Source organism: Fukomys damarensis, unplaced genomic scaffold, assembly GCF_012274545.1.
Source record: "Fukomys damarensis isolate Sample0158 unplaced genomic scaffold, DMR_v1.0_HiC HiC_scaffold_35, whole genome shotgun sequence".
In the NCBI taxonomy this organism is placed as follows: Eukaryota; Metazoa; Chordata; class Mammalia; order Rodentia; family Bathyergidae; genus Fukomys; species Fukomys damarensis.
The window spans coordinates 44,210,639-44,232,823 of record NW_022900947.1 but is presented as its reverse complement, the minus strand read 5'-3'; positions in this window follow the sequence as shown (position 1 = coordinate 44,232,823).

Sequence of the window (22,185 nt, the reverse complement as noted above, 5' to 3'; positions counted from 1 at the left end):
GAATTTTATCACAATGGGGAGTAGCCCATGTCTTCCAGACTGAAACTTCTCCCTCTCTGTATCTGGAGATATATTCTGAATGTACACTCCACCCAGAACAGTAAGAAAAATGCAGTAGGAACTAATTGACAATTTGGAAAATCCTGAAAAGATTTCTATAATGAAATTTCAGAATAATAAAAGGGCTGAGAGAGCACAGTGTGACACAGATCTTAAATGTTAAGTAAGTAAATTTCAAAGTGAAAAAAAAATGATCGCAACAAGCATGTCTTTAATTATATAATCGTCTTTATCTTACAAAGAGCTTTTGTGTTAACTCCTTCCAACCTGGCAACCTTGTTAGGAGATATTTTATCTCTATTTAAAAATCAAGGAAGGGAAGTAAGAGCGGCTCCATGACTGCCCAGGATCACATCACGGTAAATGACAGAGCAAGGCCTTGGACCCGGGTCCTCTGACAATGAATCCTGAGCTACTCCCAGCTCCCCACATCCTGTTCCACAGTCAAGAAAGACCTGGACAATTAAATGTCTCAGATGGATAGGAGTATTTAAGGCGCAGTCTCAATAAGGGCTGGAAGGGAAGCTTATTGAGATTACTTGTGGGATCTTTTTTTTACTGTGTGGATCTTTCCACACAGCCTACTTTACACTATAGACACATACTGTGCTACCCTAGTTTGAAATGTCATAGCAACCATTGGGATCAATGGGAGCTGCCATCCGAGGCTACAAAGTGCTTAAGAACTGGAATAGTTGGAAATTAAAGATGTAATAATTTACTTCTAGGGCCAGGATTTAGCTCAGTGGTGCCGCCGCGTGCCTCACAAGCACAAGGTCCCGAGTTTGATCCCCTGTAACAACAACAAAAAAAAAGTTCTAAAAATCATATTGAAAAATTTGTATCCGAAAGCAACAAGAAACATAGTTAAACAAATTAATATAAATGCTTAATGAGTTTATCAATTAGAAATACACTTATAGAGAAGATGAGCAAGTCACATTAAAAAGCTAAATACAAAAAGATGTGAGAAAAGTGTCATGAAGGTCTATTCTCAGAATAAATTAAGACATACAAAGTAAAAAACCAGAAAAGGAATTTTTACAAATCAGTTAAAACATAATTTTTAAGTACAAAAGAAAATATTTCTCTTTTTATAAACTAGAAAAATCAAAAAATTTACAGAAAATAATTGTTTTATTTTCTTTTTTGTACTAGGGATTGAACTCAGGACCTTTTGTTCGCAAGGCAGGCGGCAGCAGCACCACTGAGCTAAATCCCGGCCCCAGAAAATAAATTTTAAAATTATCAAAAGCTTCATTACAGAGAGATATATGCTACTGTTGAAATCATAGAATATTTTCTGAATCGCATTTATATATAAATTGTTTAAATGTCTGATGTTGAACTTTTTTCATACCACTTGCATAAATACATCTCAACACTCGTGTTAAAAGTAACAGTGCTTTGGGCTGGAGATGTAGCTCTGCACAACAGCACCAGCCTGGCAAGTCTGAGGTTCTGAGTGCCATCTGTGGTATCAAAAAATAAATAAAAATGTTTAAAAGTATCAATGTTTTACCCCATTATGTTACGTATGTTTTTCAACTGACTCTGTGTTCCTTTTGTATTTGTAGAATGACAGTGCTTTTTGAAACTAATTATATGAACTCTTTTGAGCTTAACAATGTTAATCATTTCTCAGAGAAGCTTTGCTCAAAGATCGTATTAAAGGAGGATTTTACAGAATATCTATAAAAATAAATATTAAGGTGCATTTATTTTCTACACTTTTAGGGAAATATTGAACTTTATTATTGTAAAATATTCTATGAGCTGTAATTCTGTACAAAATTATGAAGCACCTGATACCATTGTTACTATAATATGGAGCTAGTATCTTGGAAAAGCCAGAAATCAGATCACTGAAAGAAATTATGCTTTCACAAACTGCATGGCCTAACAGTGGAATGGATCAACCCTGAAAGTGCCCAAGCAAAGACACTCCACCATCTAATGAAAAGGCTTGGGCGTGTTTTTATGTAAGTGTTTATGGAGATTAGTATTTATCCCTATATCACTGATCAACCCATTTTTTTTTTTTTTTTTTTTTTTTTTTTTTTTTTTTTTTTTGACTGTCTACTGTGTGTAAAATCCTGTGACAATTACTTAGGTGGGAGACATTGATGAATAAGAGCATGACACTTTTCAAATTAGATTACAGAAAGACTGTGTGATTGTCCTCTCTTGCTGGGAGGAAAGCCAGTTTCATGTTTTGATCTACTCTGCGAAGAACTCACAAATGCAGGAAAGTAAAGGAAGCCACTCGTCAATGACCCGGGGGAGCTGACACTGTCAGTCCTGTAAGGAACCGAGTCACCCAAAATGGCCTGCATGAGCTTGGGAGAGGCTATTCCCTTATTCTCATCTTCAAATGAGACTGCACCCCAGCTGACACCTTGGTTGCCTCTCAGAGAGAGTCCAGGCACCCAGTCAAGGCAAGCCTGTTGCCTGGAGCACAGAAAATAGGAGATAAAGAATATTTTTTGTTTTAAACTATTGGGCTTTGGAAAATTTTTCTTCCTGCATACTAGCTTACTGAAGCATTGAGAAATGTTTTGAGTTGAATTTGTTCTGTTCTGTAAAAGAAATAGTTCATTGGACCAAACATAAATGTTATCCAGGCATCGAACAAAATAAAGACAAGTCACACTTTAACTGCACCCTCTTTTTGTAATTTATATGAATTGCTCTTGGGAATGGAACCAGTTGAGCCTTCCTATATTATATCAGCTCATGACAGTTCATTAAGGCTCTTTCCCCTGGAGGATTGAGCCTACTTCACAATATTTGGGGAGAATTTCTGATTGCAAGGAGGTTTTTCTGAAGACCTGGAGAGAGAAAACAAATTCACACTGTGTAAATGCAGACAACATAGACACAGACATTTTTCTTTCTGTTTTTTAAGAGCTGTAGTTTATCTCTGTCCTTTTCAATTTCAGACATCTAGCTTATCACTTCATGTTCTTTCTCCTGTGCTGAACCATGCTCCATGATTTTTACTATTTTTCCCTAAAACTGCTTTTCATTTATTTGTAGAGTAAATTGGGTTTTGATTCCTTGTTTCCTTTTTATTTTATTTTTTAATGATTTTTTTTCTCATTGAGTTTATTGGTATTTTTTAGGTATGCAGTACAGTTACACTCATGCCTTGTTTCCTTTTTATATGATCCACCCACAAGTTTCCTATGTATGCCTTTTTCCAAACTAAGGAATTTTTCTCAGATGGCAGATTCTAGCAACAAGTCATTAAGTTGTATTTGTTTTTCAATCAGAGGCATTAAATTTGAGGTATGTTCTAGCAACTCAGTTATCAGTCCATGTTTTTGTGAAGATTAATGATAATTAGATCATTTTTTTTCCCCTTCAGGAAGAAGTCATCTTTAGGAGAGTCTAATTATTACAGTGTAGCAATGGCAAAAAGTGGCTTTCACAGGGAATGAAAGAGGACCCCAGATCAAGCTCATTTTATTTAAGGACATCTTAATCACAATGAGTTGCCACTTCCTCCAGTTTTACATTGAAAATAATCTACGTACCGGTTAGAATGTTATCTTATTGAGCAGTACTACTCAGAGAGAAAACATCACTTCCAAATTAACCCTGAAATTTTATTGCAGATTAAGTAGGAGGAGATCTTTTGGGTCTATGGAAGTCAGGGAGATAAAATCAAGCTATTTTGTAAAGCGATGAGATAGAATCAGCTCAGAAATTAACATTACACACAATGGAGTAATATACTGCTATAAAGAAAGATAAACTTGAGTCATGTATAGGAAAATGACCTTGAGCTGATAGTGTTAAATGAAATAAATCAGATATTTATCTTATATGATAAATCCAAATTATGAATAAAGAGCAAAATAAAAGATAAAATAGGAAGTAGAAAGATAGGTGTTTCTCAGATGGGAAGGGGTCAAGAGATGGAGAGAGAGGAAGGAATGGGAATGAAAAAAGAAATTAAGATGTGTGCTGTACATGTACCAGCTTCACACAAGGAATGTAAACATGTAATGCAAAGGTACTACTACTACTAAAAAAGAAACAAAAGATTCCTAGAAGAGTTATTGTTGGTCACTGGGTAAAAGTGAATATAATCTTTCTAAATAATGAAGATAAAAATACAAAGAAAAGAAAACAACATATTTACTTCCAGCCAAGAAAAACAAGCTAGATTTTCACCTTCCAAAAACAACCAAAAAGCAAACAAAATATAAATAAAACAATAGTTTCGTTGATAGTGTGCCTCAGGCAACAAAGGACAATGATCACTGAAACCACAAAACAAAGGTAATCTGTGACTATCCCAGCTCACTTCCTAGAGAGAGTTTCCAGCCAAAGTCCAGGGAGTAGAACCCCACGTGAAGTACAATAATCTACCTGAGTTGCAGTAAAAAAATCGGAAGCTGGGGAGGCAGAGGAGCACAGACTGGGTAAGGCGAGATACTCGGAGGAACACTTCACAGAAACAAAGTTTCAGAGTTCCAGACAGGGAATCCCCGGGGGATTTCTCAGAGTTCTGACTGTTGCATGTGTATGAGGATCTTAACTGAGGCTGGGAAAGCACACAAAGGGTTTCATTCAGTGTTCATGGAAAGACAGACCATGCCTTCTTCCACTAGCCAGAATGGAAACCAGGCTTGGTGATTCACGTAGGGAATAAATTTGGTGATTTCTTAAAAAGTTATACATGCATATTTTATATAACACATACATACATATATTATATTATATATAAATATATGATATATATTATATATTATATAATTATATATCAAATTGGAAATGACACAGACATGAGCAGGTAAATGGGTAAACAAATTCTGGAATAGCCTACAAAAGATCACTTCTGGTTATGCACAGCTAAAACAGTAAACAATAAAATAAACAGTCAAAATAAATTGACTGAGTAAAAGCATACAGAAATACTGAAAACCACATACTATTTGATTTGATTCCATGTGCAGAAAAGTGGTTAAAAATTCCATTTAATTTATAATTACAAAATTAAATTTAAACTGACTTTGATCTCATGGCTAGGAATGAAATGTTCATAATACTGAGAAAAGAAAGAACCAAGAAGCCCGGGAACAAGGATACATGGGGTAATGGGTATTAGTTTGATTGACTGTGATTCTTTTTGAACTCTTGTCAAAACTCATCAAACCGTAAATTTTAAATATGTACAGTTTATTATGCATCAACTAAAAATTGGCAAAAGTTCTAATGCTACTTTCTCTTTAAAGTTATAAAATGTTACTCTTCCATAAGGTTTTATTTTAATGTGCTATAGAAAAAAAAACATTAAAATTCTGACTACCTAGCAATGTGGCATGAGATATAAATAAAAGTACTCTGGGGCCAGGGATTTAGCTCAGTGGTTCTGCTACCTGCCTTGCAAGTGCAAAATCCTGAGTTCAATCCCCGGCACCAAAAAAAGAAAAAAAAAAAACGGAAAGAAAAGTACACTAAGCAGTGTGCAATAGTTATGTTTGCATTATCCATTGCAAGTTGGAGAAAGTACAGGAAAATCTGATCTTACACATATTAAACTAATATTAAAAAAATAAAATGAACAAGTAAATTGACTACAAAATAAACATTTTTAAAAGTGTTCATATTCTATATATTATTGCTTTCCCCTAAAAGGAATTATGAGTTTCTTAGATTTGGGGGAAAAATCCCCTATAAATTCCCTTCAGCTTGTGAGTCAGGTTTTTAACATGGAGCACACCACCATGGAATGATAGAAGCGTTAACAAAGCATTAAATGCAACAGATCAAACACTGCTACTACAATGTAACCTAGAATGGCAAGGCAACAACAGCTTAAGAGACTTAAAAGAAATTCTGAACTATTCCCCAGAAGCCATTCTATTAGTGAAGTTTATCTCAGTCTTTAAATTCACATAAGTCATGTGCTGAATTGAATTTACTACTCCAGCACCAGCATCAGCTACTGCGGCACCATCTTGTCCCCTTCTAAATCACCTTATTTGACTCAAAGATAAAAGGCCACTTTCCTTTCTGTAGGGGACAGATTAAATATTAGCAGTCAGAAGCAATTGTCTTTTCTTTCAACATCACTTCCTGTCTTCTTTCTTACAACACACTCTCCAGGGATTCCCTGCTGGCTGAATAAGAGGCAAATAACATTTGTGCTTCAGCACAGCATCCTTTGATAACATGCTGTATAACTGAGTTTTTTTTCAGAACACTGTGAGGAGTTGAAGCAGGTAAGAGGTAAAGCCGTGTATATCATAGAACTCTGCAAAGCTCAAAATTCTCAATCCAGGTGTCCCCGAAGTTTCTGCACGTTGCTTTGAATAACACATGCACTAAAAGTTTGTACATCAGGGCAGAAAATTTTAGCAATATCTAAGACATCAACTGTGTCACTGTTGGACAAGACAACCTTATTTCTGTTTGCTTAAACTTTAGGCAGTTTCCTTGCTGTGAACCTACGACCATTTCTGGGAGTACTTATATTACAAAACTTGGCCGTCTGGCTTTTTTCTTTTATCTTTCTGACCTACAAGTCCAGACATGGTCTCATCAGAAGGGAGAACACACCTACCTTGTAATGATTGTGGGAAAGTAGGAGTCCAACTGTGACAAATGAAAACTGTCAAATACAGATGACCTGAACAAATTAACAAAACTTGTTTCTAGCATTTTCCTATACTTTCCCAAAAGATCACTCTGGTACCTAAAGATTTTCCTGCCTTTTGTTGCAGGGAACTTTCTCTATTCCACTGCGATAGTCTTGAATAAAACCTTCTTTGTAAATTTTTCTTCATCTTTTGCAATTTTTCTTTTACTCTGCCCTTGAGAAATCATCTTTTCTCTGGTGATCATAAAGGTGCAAAAGAGGTACAATAGAAAATTTAGCAAAGTGCTCTAAACATTCTTTAAACATTAAAAAGTAAATGCAGAGTAGTTAAGGTTTTGTTTGAGTAATTCTAAATTGAAGTGTTAGAGGTAGGGTATAGCTTAGTGGTAGATTAATTGCCAACATGTTCAAGATCCTGAGTTCAGTCTCCTGAAAGCAACATATAAAAAATAATCTGTGGTGTTATGGCTTACTATTCTGAACCCATTTAAGTGGAAGAGCCCCAGGACCCCATTCTATTTACTTAGATTTTTTCCTCCCATTTTGACCCTGGATGTCTGCACTCCACAGCCAATAAGTGATATCCCTTGGAGGTACAGATTAAAACTAATTTTACCTTAGAATATTTTGGCTTTACTTGACATTAGATATCTCTGCAATCATGGTGTATGCTTGACCTATTGATCTGAAGATGGAGGAGGAAAGCTAAAGCAAGTTCCCAGTGGGAGTTACCTAGAGTAAAGCCTGGATTCTTGCAGGATGATGATTGTAATATCACACATATGTGGGGAGGTAAGAGAAACTCTTAGGTCACAACTCCAAATTAAAGGTCACAAAGCCAAATTCGGTTCTTTCGTTACTTCTGACATATTTTTTTCTCAATTTCCATAACAGATTGTTGGTCCCTCCAATGTTTAGAGGAAACCGATAGTGGCTGCTATCATATTACAGTAAAAGCAGAAACTTTACAACACTTTCATAAATCTTGTTCAGAATTGTCATTTGGAAACTTAGCCAGAAAAGACCCAACTGGTTTACAAAAATCCAGACAAGGAATTGGTTCTGTAGAATTTGCTATCAGACACCAAATATCTATGGTTACTGTGTAGATGTGGTCTTGATCTTGTAATGAACTCTGTTGACATATGCTTTAAATTAATGACTTATTATCCAACATATAATAGAGATACTTATTTTTTTTTCTCAATTTTAAACTGCTATTTTTAGCCTTATGTTTTCTTCAATGATCTGCCATTATCTTCTAGACTGACACTATCTTTTCAGAAATGGCAGGGGCTGAGGATTTAGCTCAGTGGCGCCACCACCTGCCTCACAAGTGCAGGTCCCAGGTTTGATCTCGAGTACCAAAAACAAAAAACAAAACAAAACAACAAAAAAACAGAAATGGCTGTCACTAATATTTTTAGACTGCTTTTGTACTTGGAGTATAAAATTAAACTTTAAAATTTTTATGTTTTGGTTGCTATGATTGTTATTCTTTCTCTTTATCTCTTGACTTATAGTATCTGTGGGCTTCTTGTAATGCAGCTGCAAAAACAAAGGAGCCAAAAGGTTATTTCTGCCAACATCCCTACAAGGAAACTGAAAATTATTCTCTTTTGTACTTTCCTGTTTTTTACTTTTTTTGAGACAGAGTTCTTTAACTCACTATTTAACCCAGGCTGGCATGAAATTCTCAGTGATCCTCTTGCCACAGCTTCCAGACTGCTGAGATTCCCTCCTGTGCCACCACACACAGCTGTTTTCTAATTTTTTAAATAAAGCACTTTGGAACTGTAAAGCAGGACTCAGAAAGCCAATAATTTTTACAATTATCACTTGTCACTGTCACATTACTGTACTCTAACCATATGTGCATAACTGAAATAAACATCTACCTAAAATTTTAGAATAGCATTATTGTACCCCCAATAAATGATGTGTAGTGATGACTGAAATTATTATCTAATAATTAATAATAATTTTACAATGTTTGAAGACATCTGGAAAACAGCATCTGATTTGGTATCTTTTACAACCTACAAAATGTTCTCTGTAGAACTAAGTCCAATCAAATCAAGAAAACAAACCCTTAAAATTTGAATCTTCAAAGTTTGCGTTTTAATGGGAAACTAAGAATAAAGACAAATGTAAATGCTCATCCATGTAAAAAATAATAAATATTCTTAATTTTTGCACCATTACTACATTTGGTATCCAAAAAGCATATAAAGAAAAGAGAGCAGACTGAGATTTTTCTATTTTATGGCAAAGACTTCTTATTTTGACTTCATGTTTGCCCTATTCTGTGTTTTCTTAATGCTGTTGTTTACATATGCTGAAAGTATGTTTAGTTCTTGGATATATTTTGTTTTATGCTTTTTATTACTATGTGTTTGCGGTATATAATGTTTATATTTCTTATGTGGCATTTGAATATGTACATAATACATCTTAATACCATTTTTCATTTCTTTTCTCTCCCTCCCTCCAGTTTGTGATCTTCTTCCCATGTGAGAAAGAGCTCTCACCTTATTTCTATTATCTCTCTTCGCATTTGATCTTTATAATTTGGGTTTCTCATATTAGAGAAACTAGGTGATTTTTAAGTCTGTAGGTCTGACTTATTTCACCTAACATTATGGTCTAAGGTGCATCCATTTTCCTATGAATGCCTCAAGTTTATTCTTATTTAGGGCAGAATGGGACTTTATTGAGTGCAAATACCGTATTTTAAAAATTGTATTCATCTGTTGATAAGCATATAGGCCACTTCCAAGACTAGGAACCATAAATTGTGCTGCAATAAACACGGGTATGCATGGATCACTGTAATATGGTTTCTTTAACTCAATGCTTTCCATAGTTGTACTAGTACTTTCTCACTAACAAGGTAGAGGGCTTACACTTGATATTTTTGTTACAATCTCAATCTTATAGTTGCTTTTAAAACTTGGAGAGAAAAATGGCTGATGAGTTTCTAGGGTAGATGTATTTTGAAGAGATTTCATCATGCATTTCTTTGTTTACTAAACATCTGCAGATCATTCTGGATCTCAGTTCTCTTGAACAGTCCACCATTCCGTACACTCAGAGACACAGGAAGTATCTCTCCTGACTTCCTCTGTCCTAATTTGTCCCCAGTGCATTGCTGTGTTTTACTTCTTTAGCCTTATCAAATCTACACGAAATTGTGTGACCTGGTTTTACTGATCTCTCCATCTTCACATCAAGAAACTCCCTTCTTCATTCACCACACTTCCATTACAACAATCTCTCAATAATTTCTAGAATCCCACATCCTACCTTCTTTATGTTTATTTTTTAATTAACTTTATTAGTACATTTAATGTATGCAATAAAATGACATTCATTGTTGAAAATTTGCACCTTTACATAATCAGTCTTGGTTCTTATATCTCCTTTATACTTCTCATTTCCTTTTCGGTGAACAAGGATTTCATCCTCTGGATTTATACAGATGCCCTCTCATTCTTTAAGTCTCAGTCGTCATCCGGGACAGGTCCTCTGTGACACTCATATTCAACTCTCTACCAATATTTTGCTATTGAACACAACATCCTATTTCATTTTTCCTTCAGAATGCTTATACTCATATTAATTTTATTTATGTGTTTGTGTCAATATTTTTGAAAACCCACTCCACTATAACTTTTCTTCTAAATGTATAAGGATATAGTGCTACAGGCCCTCATGAGTCTTACTTCCTAATAGAAGAGATTGAAAATCAACAAATGTTCTTTAAAAGAAAAAACAACAAAGGAGTGCAGAGTTGGGGAAAAGTTTAATAAAATAGATAGGATGAGACTTTTGAAAAGATACTTAAGCTTAGATGATTGACATGAAGAGTAGGGTTAGTATAGGGGAAGGGAGTGTCTAAGTTAAGAGTTTGAGGCATGTTAAGGCATATGCATGTTAAAGGCTTCTAAAAGCCAAGCCGAAGTGTTAATAGGCCCTTGCATATATTTATTTAAGGCCTAGACAAAAAGTTTGGACTGGAATTGTGAATCCGACAAACAGTAATATATAGTAAATTCCTGGACCTCAGTGGCATCACCTAGGAAATGAATTGAAGACGAAAGATGAAGGATGACACCTATGAAGGATATTAGATGTTTACAGAGGGAGACATTGAAGAGGGAGCAGACAAGGGTACTGGGATGTGAGGAAGCAGAAAGACAGAGAAGTGCAGCATCCCCAGAACCGTGAGTAAAAACAGTGCAAAGAGCAGCTGAGTGATCTGAGCATAAGATAAGTCAGTTTCATTTGGCAATGTGGGAGTAACATTTGCATTTGACAAAACCAGATTCTCTTGTAGTGGGATTGGGAGAGTGGAAAATAGGAAGTAGAGTTGATGAGCATAAACAAGTTTCTGGTGGACTTTACCACAAAAGCTAGTTGATTATTTGGTGAAAGTAACTGACGAACATTTGTTAGGTGGCAGACAGTATAGCAGGACCACATGTTAATGCACCTGAGCCAGCAGAAGGAAAAATCCAGGCAATGTGGAAGATGAGGCTGAGGACTGAGAGAGGGTGGGAGGCTGACTTGATTGGGTAAACAGAGGAGAACTATTGAGTGGCTTGATATTTGCTCTTCTGAGCAGAATAGGTTCAGTCAGCAGGATTTAAAGTTTTAGTTTTTTTCTGTAGTCTTTTTTTTTTTTATACTGGGAATCGAACTCAGGACTTTGTGCTTGCTAAATCCCCAGCCCTCTAGTCGTCTTTGCTATACAGAATCACTAGAGGGATATAGTAAATGTTGTTTGTATCCATTGTTTCCATTGTTGAGGTTTTAGCAAGCAAGTGTTACAGAGGGGAAAGTAGTTGTGAGAGGGAGAAGTAGTTGTTGCTTTTAAAATTTGAAGGAAAAAGTGGCTGATGAGTTTCTGGGATGAATATATTTTGAAGAGATTTCATCATGCAATTTTTTGTTTAATAAACATCTGTGGATCTTTCTGGCTTTCATTTTTCTTGAGCAGTCCACCATTCCATACTCCTAGAGACACTGTTTTTTTTTTTTTCCACCAGGAAATGTCTCTCCTCACTTCCTCTTTTCAGATAGACACGGGGGTTACCACAGTAATGGACTATGAAATCTACAGTGAGTAAAGAAGAGAGTCCACAAAAAAAGGCTAATGAACAGGAAAAGGGTGGCTATCTGGATGGAGTTAGCAGGAACCAACAATTACTAAAGATATTACTCAAAGCAGCAGTAAAGAAGTAGTGTGTCTTTAGTTGTGCTGCTATGGCTGCCGTGATGTTCTCAACTGACTCTTAAGTTTTTACAGTTCGTTGTCACTTTGAGTTTAGGGTACAACCAGGAGTTGCAAAATGCCAGATCAGTTAGATGAGGAGGGTAACGGTACAAAGTAATTTTTGGGGAGTCTGCTTCTCCGTTGGATGGCATTCAGCAACAACATTCACCATATTTTTTTTTTAATCACTCCTCAAAGACATTCATGAGAAGGGACTTCCAGAGATACTTCAGAAAGTGGCAAGAATTCTGAGATAAATGTATCTGAAATGGAGGTGGGTGGTATTATGAGGGCATAATTTTTTAGTTTAAATATTAACCCTGTATATTGATCACAACTCAGACATCCTACATTTGAATGAAAGATTCATAATGTTATAAAGTGGGTTTTCTTTTGTTTTTTTGTTAATCTTTAGAACTTGCATGGCTCTTAGAATATAGTACTGGGAGAAGAAACATTAAATAACTAAACATTGGTCACATGCTATGTTCTTTATGTGTACCTTTAGGTACTGTGGATACACTTTTTTCTGAAACTAACAAGCATATAATTACTATACTGGAAAACAGACATTGGGCAGAAGAACTATGAGAAAATCAAAGATAGCTAGTCATCCAAACTTGGAGGATGTTAGAGGAAGTAATGCTTAAAAGTAACACCCTCAAATGAATGTTGTGATTCAGAAGCTAATAATATAATGCCCTGGTGAAAAACAATGTTGGCTAAGTTGTGAAGAAGTATTATATGTTCATTTCAGAAAAAAAATAGAGTATAGCACTTTTTGTATTACCTGTTTATTTCCTTTATGTTTTCACTTTTATAGTCTTTTTTAGGTTTTGAAATCTGGCAGTTAACTGCCAAAATATCCTAAGATAATCAACAAGGGATTTTTATCCCAGTACTTATAGATTTGCTTTCCTACCAGAGTGGATCTGTTTTCATTTTCATTCTCACATTTGCTTGTGCTCACTCTCTTTTTTTTTTTTTTTTTTTTGATACCAAGGATCGAACTCAGGTCCTTGTGCTTGCAAGACAGGCAGCAGAACCACTGAGCCAAACCCCTGGCTCCTCACTTTTTTACAATATTATTTTATGGTTTTTATTGAAGCTTGTCTTAGTTAACCTTCTCCCCACTGAGTCACAATACCCAACACCCACAACCCTAATCAGGAAAGGTTTATTTTTTTTTTTTCACAGTTTGCAGAGGTTTCAGTCCATAATAGCCTGGACTTGGGGCTTCAAATTAAAGTGGCATGGTGGCTGGAAGCAGGGAGCAATGGAGGAAAGAGGGAAGGAGAGAGAACCTTCCAAGCCACACCCTCAGTGAGCACCGCCTCCCACCAGCCCTTCACCTCCCATATCACATTTAATTATACCCATCAGTGGGCTCATCAATGATAATATTATGGCCCATTATCCAGTCTCCTCCCTGAAGTTCCACATGGGTACATCAGCTTTGGAGGGTATCTAAATATAAACCATAACAGATATGTTTTCTGAAATATATACAATTTTAATATATATGTATTTATCGTTACTCTAAAAGAATGGTAAATATTAGCTATGTTACACCTAAAGTGGTAAGGAGATAGAGATAAATTATATAATTATTGAAGGTGGAGTTTGGAAAACTTTCACTATTTTAAAATTAGCATACTGACAGAAACTTAGGATACATTTCAGGCAACATTAAGTATGTGCTTTAAATTTTATATCGGTTCCTAAGAAGATCCATAAATGGAAACAGTGACTTATTTTTAAGTACATATTTGGGAAAATACTATTGTAATAATATTGGTTTGGTTCATTTAACAAAATTAAATGTACACTTTAACCAGTCAACATACTAACGCTATGGTTATCTTAGAATATTAACCCCTGCAGCTATTTTAATTTTGTTGATGAACATATAAGAAGACTTAGGATACTTTTCTCTTTATGGAGGAGAAAGCATCAATAGTTTTCAAGATCAACACAGACTTTCAAAAGAATCATCAAGGTAATTTAGGGCAAGAGAATGCTGGATATAAGTAGAGAGGTAAATTTTGAGAAACTGAATCCTTAAAGGTGAATTTTCTGTGACCATTCTGTATGGTAATAATTGGTATCAGTCACACAGATGCATTTACCACATAAACATGAAAATCATGTGTGGGCAGATGGTAGCAGTGTTTGGGGGTGGAGATAATACTGAATTTTTAACAAGTGACAGAGGGTTGGAATAGTGCAAACACAACACCACTGTCTTTGGCTGCCAGCCAGGACTCCCCATGTGCTGTCCTCCTGCTTCTCACAGAAGGCTGACATGCTAAACACGATGGCGATTTCTGTCTCTCAGTTGAAGACACAGACCTTTAAAAAAAATGAAAGAGATTTGGGATAGATGAGTCAATTATTTCTCATTCTATTTGAAAGTTTATTTGATTTGAAGATTTAGGGTAACAGCACAACACAAAACCCTAACCATGGTAAGAAGCACTAGCTGACTAGGTATAGTCCTGTGTTCTTGGTAAGCACAAAGACTGGAGGGACTAGTTCAAAAATCTGCCTTCCAACTTACTAGATGTATAACTTTTTGCTTCCATTTAAGCATGTTTAAATTACAAAACAAAAAACAAACAAACAAATAAACAAAAAAACAATGGAACCTACCACATAAATCATGTAGAAAAATTGAGATGATCCTTGTACAAGTTACTTACTAAAAGACTGGGCTGAAGAAAAGATGCGTCTGTTAAAAGGGCAGGTGTCCGATCTGGGAAGGAATCTCAACACATATGTGGTTTCCAAAGATGTTTTCATAATCTATTCTCTCATAGTAACTCAAAGATAAGTGGAGTAAAACAACAATCTTGCTATTATCTCATCAGTCTAATGGATCACGCATTTGAGCAAGGTAGAATGAGGGTTTTGTCTTCGCTCCAATGCATAAATTGAAGCAACTCAAAAAGCTAGAGGTGACTTCCATAGCACTCTCCGTGGACTCTCTTTATGACTTAGGTTTTTCTATCTGTGACTTTTCTAACTTACCATACCCATAACAAATTTTCTAATACACGAATCTAGATGCTGTAAAGTCTCCTATAATATCAGTCATGTATTTTTGTCACATTTCACTGATTACACAAGAGATATCCCATATTTAACATAGAAGGAGACCAAAATAAGATGAATACCAAAAGATGCATGTTCACTGGGGCACTGTTTTGGAGAACGGCTGTCATAGCGGGAGTTTACTTAACTTTTACACAGAGCACCTAGAATTGTTCTCACCTTATGATAAAGAGCCAGCATCTTATACATTTCTTAGATCTCCAGGAAGAGACCTTCCATGATTCCCTAGGGCATGTGTGAAGACTTGGCATCCAGCGTTCACAACAGCTAGGTTCTGAAAGCACGGCTAGGTAAAATGAGCAATCAGGCCACTGATACTGTCTACTATACTACCTCAGAAAGTTACTAAAAAAATTAAGTGAATTAATGTTCAGAAGTGCTTAAAACCTTAGCAGACATGTTAATAGAGTGTTACTGGGGCTACTCTGATTTAGTTTTCTAGGATTGGATGGTTGTTTCCTCTGGGCCACTGAGTGTTATGCAGAACCCAAAATGACACACCTGCAAATTCCACCTGAAGTTTCCCGGACTAGTAAAAGTTCTTTCCATTCTGTACTTAATTAAGCTATTTAAGAACAGCCACAATTAGTGACTAATTACAAGACTCCTTTTACATTCTGCTACATAAACAGGGCAGTTTCCAAGGAGCACTGTGATACAAAGATTAAGTAACTTCAAATGATACAGTCTCTAATGAACCAGTTTAATTTACACTCTGGATTTCAAAGAAATTTGAGCATTATCAATAGCTTTCTTGTTAAGCTCCAGTGAAATGTCAGTACCTGTGGAGCAGCTTGGTAATATGTTATTTTTCCTGTTTCCATAATGCCCCCATGGGATAGACATTGTTTTCATTATCATATGCAGGTAAATAGAAAATTATAAAGATAAAATTTTAATGCATTAACACACACCGCTTCAGCAAATGTGAATTAGAGTAGGATTTGAATTTGGGCAGCTTCAATTTTAAAGCTGTGCTTGCCAACTACATTATATAATATACTATAGTAAATAATGCAAAAGTCGCTGTATTTAAAGAATTTGAAAGCTTCTTTGTAATTATCTGTGTTATCTTTAGGATAATATGTCTAGGCTTTTTCAGAGAAACACGGGCAGACTGTCTAGATCGGGAATGGCTGGAGGCCTCATTGACTATTTAAAAGAGTATAATAACTCAAGAAGAAAAATCTTTAGCTCTTTAATGAGTCTATTGATAGAAATAAGGATAGTATAGTTACTGTATTCTGCCCAATGAGTTATAGGGTTACCAGAGCTGATGCAATTTATATTCTTTGTTTTTAACTCTTTTAAAAAAGGAGATTAAGTAATTGTTCTTATTTTTTATAAATCCTGGACCTACTAAGCCACAGATACATCATCAGGGTGAGGAAGCACAGACTCTTTTAACTCAGCCATTTTTCCAGTGAGTAGAATTAAAAATTTGATGATGAGTGTACTCTCTTGAATTAAAAAGTAAGCTTACTTCTATATTTTTAAAGTTACTAGTTTAATAATGGTATCCCATAAATCAGAAAATTGTTCACATATTCAAAGAAGTTTGAATTATACTGTTAAAAATGATAAAAATTTATGAACAAATATTTAGGGAAGGGAAAGTATTCATTTGTTTTGTTGGAAGAAGGGGTAATAATCATTATGCTCTGAAGAATACATTGTCTCTACTCTCATTAATAATGGCAATATCATCAGTACTGTCAAATATTAAGCAAGGATCATTTTTTGGCATCTATAATTTAGTAATTTATTAGAATATTTTTCTTCTTTCGCATTCTTTGCTTTCTAAATGCCATGTCAAAGCCATTGGAATTTATATTTAGCACTCACTGAACACTTAATATCGCTCAGCACAGAGCTAAATAACCCTTGTGCATCAATCAACTAAAGTTTATAGCAAACTTTTGAAATATCCTGATTTTGTTAATCATAAGATTGAGAAAAGAAAGATCATGATACTATTCACTGGGTAAGAATCTGATAAAATTCCTTCTGTAATAAGAAAAAAATTATTTTCCATGACTCCACTATTAACAAAATGTTGAATGGAAACCTCTCATCACAGGACAGTGTCAGCACAAGGGAACAGGTTCCAACTTCCAACTGCTTCTCATCTTTGTGTAGGGCTCTCTCTACCCACTGAGTCTTCTGCCCTCGTGTGCAGCACTTAAAAGGTGACAAAATATTAACACGTTCCCTGGAGCAAGCTTCAGCAATGACAAGTGGGGGCCATTGCAAAAATCCCCAGGGTTAGTTACCTCACTGAGCCACTTGTATTGCACAAAGTCAGAGTTCACAGGAGGGATTAAATTTCAGTGGCCTAAATTACAAATCATGTAATGACCCATCCTTTATTGCTTGTTTCTCTCCCCTCTTCCCTCTTCCCAGTGTTTCCTGGGATCTCACTATAAATAAATGCCTTGCATTCAAACACTTCTCTCGGAATCTATTTCTAGGAACACAGACTAAACACTTACTACTCTGTGATACCGAGAAAATACCATGTAACCTGGAATGATATAAAATGGGCAGTCAAATTACAGCTGGGATTGGTTTTGCCATAACATGCACTGAAAAGCTCAGAGATAGTCCAGAGATAAGGAATCAGAGCACAGTGCAAACAGAAAGAACAAAGGGATAGTAGGTTTCAAGATGAAGTTCAGAGAGGGCCCGATTGTGAAGCACTGCATAGACCGGTATTGGAACTGATACACTTTTATTTTTAAGTTGACACATGTTTCTTTGCAGAATAAGAATAATGTCTTGCATTTTGGCTTTACGAAACAACTCCCTTAAAATCATATGAATGTAGCTGAATTGTTTGCTTTAAATGTACCAATAAACTGAATTGAAAAAATCGTATGATTGATATACATGTCGAAGGAAAGTACATACGAGTTGTGTCTTCAGTATCATTGGAAAATGAGGGGAAGGGCTGCATAAATTTCAAGGAGCTTATAAATAAAAAATAAACTCCAAGCTCCGAGTTAATATTGGAGCATGAAACAAGACTTCTAGTTGTGTACGTGGATGGTGAGCAAAGCATGATTCAAAAAGACATATCAAAAGAGGAGGCCGGGGGCTTGGCTCAGTGGTTCTACCACCTCCCTCGCAAGCACAAGGGCCTGAGTTTGATCCCTGGTACCAAAAGGACAGATAAAAAGAGGAAAGGAGGGTAAGAATGAGCCCTGGATGTAGCACAAAAGAAACACCCCCTGAAAAAGAATCCAATATAAAGTACCATAACTACTGAACCCAGATCTCAATCCTAATTATTCACAGCCCCCACTATAGGAAAAAAGCTTTAAAGAATGTGTCAGTGAAAGTTACAGACTTAAAGAAGTACTGCCCTAGGAAAGTAGGACAAGTACAAGAGAATTGGTAACTCCTGGAGACATGCAAGATGAAGGGAAAGAAGAAAAAAAGGTAAAGTTAAAAATGAGTGTCTGCAAATGAAAGAGAATCGCACAGGACAAGCCATTGCTATACCACCTACATTACTACCACCACTTTTAGCCATGCTAGACACCAGAGAAAGTGAATTTCATCACTCCGTCACAGCAGGTATTCTCTCTGTCCACAGAATACTCAAAAACAGAAAAATTAGCCAGTTGTAAATAATGTAAATGATATGAAGTTGTTCACAAGAAACGTTAATTGAAGTTAAAGGTTTTCATGTAGCTTACTAATGTTTTTGAAAAGAGGGAGAGAAACAAAAGACACACACACACACACATATAGTTTCAAATAAAGAAACAGGAAATATAAACCAGAAAATAATAAATTGGTTGACTGCTAAGAGGAGAAATGGATGTTAAATAGCATGAAAACAACAGGTGGTAAGGTTTTATATATTAAAAATCAATCAGTATGAACTAAGATGCAAAATAAGTTTTAGGTTAAAAACTGCATGTCACTGAGGAGGAGAAAGAACTGGTCAGTCCTGGGCTTTTAGGGTTCATTTTAAATGTGATGTAGATTTCACAGTGGGAAACACAGGGGTGAGGACGAAGAATGTGAAGCAGAATCAAAATACAATCAGATTTCCTTCCCAGAAGACCTGCCTGCAAAAGTTGTACTAGAAAGTTGGTTACCGGAGATACATCGCTGGGACTGTGAGCAGGCTGGTCACAGCAGCGCCTGTCCCAGCAGTGCATTAACTGGCCTCTTGGGGTAAAAGTGTGGTGTAGAAAAATCCCTAAAGCAGAGGGACCCAGGCCAGAAAAGTGTCTCATACGAAGTCTATGACTGCAGAGAGATGCGGGTTACTAGTGAAAAAGTATATAAAAACATATGAATATGGCTAGAATTCTGGAATCTGCCTGAGGACTATGAAGACTCCGATCCTTGCCAGTACATGCTAAAGATAAATACAAGTACTCATGAGATTAAAGAGGTGAATGCAATCTAATCAATCTTATTCTTCAGAAAGAAATGTGGCGTCTCCTTTATTACATCAGTGATAAAATAGGATTAGAGAGATGATAGATAGAGGTAGATAAGTGACAGGGGGAAGAAACTAGTATTTTTTCTCTTAATGAGTTGAAACAATAATATAGAAAAGAGCTATCAATAAGCCATTACCAAACAAAGAGAACTTTTGGTGTAATTGCATATTTCCATAAAGTCAACAAGAAGTATTGAAATTTGGCAAGCCATAGAATTTAAAATAAGACTCCCGGGAGGATATGTGCAAAGTAACATGTCCAACAGATGATTACCGAATCACTCAGACAGAACTATTTCAGGTACAATATCACAGACAGGAAGACTTGGAGTTTGCTGTTTGATTTTCTCACCTGCTGGCAGTGCTCGGTATTTAAATCAATGAAAGAGAGCTCTGGATTGTAGATTATAGCCCTACAGGGTAGGGAAAACTGGGAGAAGCTAATAAATGAATTCTGTGTTCACTTCCCCAGTTCAATAGCACAGCTACAAAGATCAAAGTCAAACCAGAGCTACTTTACTTTAGAAACACTGCAAATGTAAACTTTTGCAACACTAAAATTGGGTTCAGTGAAATTTTCAGCATTAAGTAGAAAATATCATGGTGATGAATTGCCAAAGTGTTATTTTTGAATACAAAAAGCTCCTCTTGGTGTAAAACAAATTATGTTTATGAGAAACATGGTTAGAAATAGCTCTGCTCTTTAAGTCTCAGCATAGTTCATGACGACATATCTAAATCTTTATCCAGTGAGGGATGGAGTAGACAATAGACAATATATATGACATATATAATATAATATATATAATATATGCATGTATATTAGTTGTATATCATATAACTAATCTTTACAAAATGTAACTGAAATATTTATTGTTAGTAATTCAAAACTAAAAGAAATAAAATGTATCATCATATAATATAGCAAACTGATATTGAACAGCTAATATTTTAAATCAAGAAATTGGTTCTTTGAAGATATACAGAGAAAACATTTTAAATTCACAATATAGTTTATTTACTCAGAATGTTTTCTTGATAAGATTTAGAAACTACTACAAATTAATATACTAAAATTGCAAATTAAAATAATACAGTAGAAAGACCTTTGAATAGGGCCAGGGATTTAGCTCAGCGGTGCTACCACCTGCCTCTCCAGCACACGGACCTGAGTTCAATCCCTGGTACAAAAACAAAACAAACAAAAACAAAAACAACAAGAAATCTTTGAATTAAAAGACAATTATAGCCCCTTTCTTCCTATTTCACATTGTCAATTGTATCATTAGGGTCTTATGTACCATTATAGTTTTTCACACCAGAGAAACCATTTGGTATTTACACGTGTGAGACTTATTTATTTCACTTAGGAGTACATCCTGAATATGCTAAAGGTGTAGGGAAAGTAGGAAGGGTAGGGGAAAGGTAATAAGGGAAAAGAAAAAATACAAAAAAATGGAAATAAAGTGTTTGTAAATGTAGAGGGGAAGAGGGGGTGAAGGGAGGGCAGGGACAAGGGGAAAAAATGAGAACCAACACCTGCCATGTAAAGGTACAAGATCCCAATAATGAATGTAGCTGTACTGTATACTTAAAATGTACAGATAAACTCAATGAGAGAAAAATAAAGACAATTATAGCTGGGTATTTATACATGGAGGAAGTTTCCTTTTAGAAGGAAGTTTTGACAAAGAGCGGGTATGAGTGGGTAGTCCAGGAAAAGTATGTGTCTGCTCTCTGAGTATGCATAGATAGGAACCCTAAAATGTAAGTGAGTGAGTAAAGCAAATTACATTTTCTGAGCTGAAGAACTTACTTCTTTAAGTAATGATACAATCTTAGGCAGCTGAAATGAACAAAGGCAAACAAAATGATAAAGAAACAACACCCGGTATACTAATAACATTTTAGAAAATGACCAGAAATGTTACACTTTTCTTCAGATATGAAGAGTTAGAAAGTGAAAGTCTGAGATACCACTGATGATACTGGGACACAGAAAGAGACCTATGACTAGAAGCAGCTGAGATATCCAGGGCCAGAAAGGATGGAGTGAGGGACAGCCAAATAATGTAAAATCCACCGAGATGGGGGTTTTGCCTATTTTTTAATGACAGGGTGAAGGGGTGTGGATGTTGGAGTTTGAGGGGGACCAAGTAGATAGGGGTGCTGTTCCCAAGCTGCACTGCTTGGGATAGAAGCAAGGAGGAGATTATCAGATATGAGGATGAAGGGAGCACACCAGTTTTGAACATCATCTAGCCATTACAAGGAATCGAGCTCATTGAACAGTATTTTAATTTTTTCTGAATTACTTAACCTCCACAACTACACTATATGTGAAAGGTCATGATTTCTCCATGTAACACATAAATCAATTGAGCACATATAGCTATTTAATGACATAATCAAGGTTGTAGACTGAGTCCATTTGTTGCTAGAGAATGTGGATAAACTGTATCACAAGAAAAATTAAAAATAAAAAATTAAAGTATGAAACTAGATTAGTCCATTCAGCTATTGATAGTAATGGAGATGGAGCCCAAAATTGGCCTGGGTTCCCTGAAAGAAAAAGAAGGAAGAGCTCATTTCTACTGCTGATTCGGAATAAGACATATTTTCTTCCAAGGAAAGGTAAGGGAGAAAATACAGAAATGT